The following is a 3,428-nucleotide window of genomic DNA, read 5'->3' on the forward strand; positions in this document are numbered from 1 at the left end:
ACCAAAAGTTGCACGCAAGCAACCCCCCTCGTAAAAAACCCTTCGTTCGTCGACCCAGCACAGATCGACGAAAAAGCTTTGACGGCGCACTAGTCAAAGTGACAGCTGTCGGCGCACTCAAAACGAGCTGCTCACAGCAGCACATCAAAAATCCGGTCTTTTTGGACGTCGCCCGCTGGACTGTTCGCACGCACGTGCTGTTTTGTCGCTTGCCGCCTAGCCCAGTGCCGCACAAATTATCAATCTCGGCCAACGCCGCCGTCGGGAAAAAGGCCCCAGAAGGGTGAGTTTTGGTGGTGGAAACTGCGAAGCAGCAGCGGCTGACGGTGGCAACTCGCCAGGGCCTTTTATTTGCAGCGATCTAAAACCGAACACCGGCCACGCAGAACAGAGAAAACAAAATGGCCGATCCACGAGGCGTCATCAGAAAAGGGCATCCAAGCCTGCTGCGATTGGAGGAGTGCTCAGTCGGCGAACGGGGCTGGATAACGCGGAACGCTCAAGCAGGGCACGCACGAGTCCGCGCTAGGACGGAGCGGCCTGGACGTTCGTCAACATTCACGTCCCGGAGGCGGTCCGCGGTGGCGGAGTGGGTTGGTCCAGATGCCGCGAGGAAGCGGAAAAGAAGAAAAGCGGTGCTTGTGAGGGAAAGTGTTGGCCGGTCGGGCCGAAGTGAAGAATTCCGCGCGGGCGCGGGCAAAAGGCGACACGCCACGCGGCGTTTGGCGATCAGAGGGTGAACCAGTGGAAGGTTATGCGGAGGAGGAGAAGAGAGAGGAGCGGGAGAAGGAAAAAAGATGGAGGAAGGAAAAGAAGCAAAAGTGCAATAAGCCGGAAAGGCGCGTGAAGCGCGGGAAAAGGAAGAAGAACGAAGGGAAAGTGTCGGGAAGAGGATGAGGAAGTTTTTGTATGCGCACACTAACACAATCAAACAATCAATACACATGCTAAAACATAAATTTCGTGCTTGTTTTCCTTTTTCTGTGAGCTCAGTGAGCAGCCGGATGATTAAATTATGACACGTCTTCATCAAGTGCAACACCCTGTGAACGTTTCGTCGGCTCAGTCCGATATTCTCCACGCAACCTGTGATCCTGTGTTCGTGGTGATGATCCTCATCTTCACCTACTGCGACGTAGTCTACACTCACAGGCCTCCAATTCGTCGCCATCGTGCTAACTTGTCACACGTGCATTTTGGGCCAAATTGAATTGAATTTAAAATTGATGTAAATGCGACAATTGGCCAAAGGGATTTCAGGTCAGAACGCGTTTGACACACGTACAAGATAGACTACCGTAAACATTTTTAATTATAACTCGGGCCTCCAACAGCCAACTTCAACCAAACTTCGGAACAATGCACAAAATGGTCAGCCAAACAAAACGTGTTTGTTATTGTTTACATTGCGTGCTCTAAGTGTTTGTTTATTCAAGGTCAAACATTAAAACGCGTTTTTCTCTGATCGCCAAAAAGCTACGTACGACAAGATAGCACGACGACGTTGAATTGAAAGAATCACGATCACGGATTGAGAGGAAAAGAGTATTGCGGATGGTCGCAGAGCAATTGTCACAATTTGGCGAGGCTGTTCTTTTTCTCAAGCTTTTCCTCTCTGTTCTTCTGATCAACAAAATCCATGAAGTCAAGTATGACTCTTCGTCCATGTGATGTACGGTGAAATCACGATAATCCGTAAATGACAACGGAATTGGAGGTCGTTGGACGATTTTGCGTTGATTTTAACAACCGAAAACAGACTAAAGGGGTGAAGCGTGGTCTCGTGGTCTCGATAGTTGCAGCGGCACGATCCTCGTGATTCTCTCGCTTTCAGCTATAGTCGTCAGCTAGAATGTGTGTGGATAATGTTAGAGTTCCGATTTCTACCAAGTTCAGCAGGGGTTCCAAATTACTGTGGGCTCAAGCGCAAAGTTCGATAACTAGCCCAGTACAATGATAACACGCACAATAGAATGCCGAGATGATAGCTCTACCAAAATCAAATGGTGGAATAGACCGCTTGTACAACAATAATGAAAATTGACCAGGATACGTGTTTTTACAAGTTCAAAACTTGTAGCATTTGTGTTTGGTCCGCTTAAAATTACGTCATTTGACTTTCCGTGCCCTTAATCTTGCGCTCAAGAAAACCCCCCGTTCGGCGGAAAATACTATAAGCGTCAAAACTGTCAAGTTGACGCAGCTGTCGCGAGCCGCGTGAGCACGTCGTCCACGCGACGCAGCAAAATTTTACTGTTTCTTTTCGAATCGACGGTCGGACCGACCGCATGTTCCTCCGTTCCGGCCTGCATCGCGAGCAACCCGGCCGACTGGACGCCCTGGCCCCGAAAGGGTTAGTTGCCGTTGGAGAAAAGGTGGAAACCGTTGGGCTGACTGTGGCCGATTCTGCAGGGCCTTTTCGTTCTAGTTGGAACTCTTGCTGGCAAACCCGGAGACCTGCAAGCGGCCAGTGCTAAGGCGAGTCGACGAAACCGTCGGCGAGGAAGAGGACCTGTGGAGCCGGAGTGGTCACAATCGGGACCATGTGCAACTGTCGGTGAGTGCACAATTCCCCAGAGCAAGGAGGCAGCGGTGGGGACAAACAAAGCGAGCGAAATGCCACGCGGGAGAGTGTGGTTTGTGCCTGTCGCCGTTGGAATATGGCCCGTGTGATCGTCGGAAGCGGCGTCATGTCTGAACGCCGGAAGTGACGCTCGGCGATGTCGCTGAAGAAAGGGGATGTGTGAGGAAAGAAGGCGAGTGCGAAGAGCGGGGGAAAGAAAAGAAGGGAAGAGGAAGCAAAAGCGCGAGAAGGTGAACAAGCGCGAGGCGCGCGAGAATAAAGAAGAGCGTTGAAAAAGAAGAAGATGCCGGGGAAAAGGAAGATTTGTGCGCACACACACTGATGAGGGTTCAATACACGTGTTAAAACATACATTTCGTGCTTGTGTTTTTCTTCTTTTGAGCTCAAAGAGCAGCCGGGAAATCTCTAATTGTAACAAACTCAATAGGACCGGTAGAGATATGGCATTACATAAAACATTCGATTACAAAGACCCGCCTCACATTACTGAGAACCAGTATCGGACGGCCTTGAAGAGGACAAACGGAAACCTTGGTGGAAACTGATTCTGCATTTCCGATGAAAGTCATGGGGAATGTGGTTTGTAGTTTTCCAGAATCGATGGCCGCCGGGAGGTCCAACAACGCACAGAGGAAGATCATTCAACGACTTTGAAAAAAAAAAAAAACTGGATCGTGACCGGTGGTAGTAGAACTAAGTTCATTCATGGTACCACTTGCACTCGAGACGATACCCGAATAATATCTGCAAAGAAACGGAACGTGCATTGATTTACGGCTCCCTTCAAGGGCCAAACATAGGATAACGCCAAGTTCATATTTATGGACGGAACCTTCAGCGTCCC

The 3,428-nt window shown here is 49.8% G+C and overlaps 1 long non-coding RNA gene across 1 annotated transcript; it reads left to right on the forward strand.

The window, feature by feature from the left end:
• The first annotated feature begins 2,280 nt into the window (after positions 1–2,280).
• On the forward strand, positions 2,281–2,541 carry LOC119767278. The gene is made up of 2 exons (XR_005277430.1): positions 2,281–2,353; positions 2,413–2,541. It is a non-coding gene; the product is annotated as an uncharacterized LOC119767278 (long non-coding RNA).
• Positions 2,542–3,428: the final 887 nt, after the last annotated feature.

Source organism: Culex quinquefasciatus, chromosome 2 (genome assembly GCF_015732765.1).
Source record: "Culex quinquefasciatus strain JHB chromosome 2, VPISU_Cqui_1.0_pri_paternal, whole genome shotgun sequence".
Classification (NCBI taxonomy): Eukaryota; Metazoa; Arthropoda; class Insecta; order Diptera; family Culicidae; genus Culex; species Culex quinquefasciatus.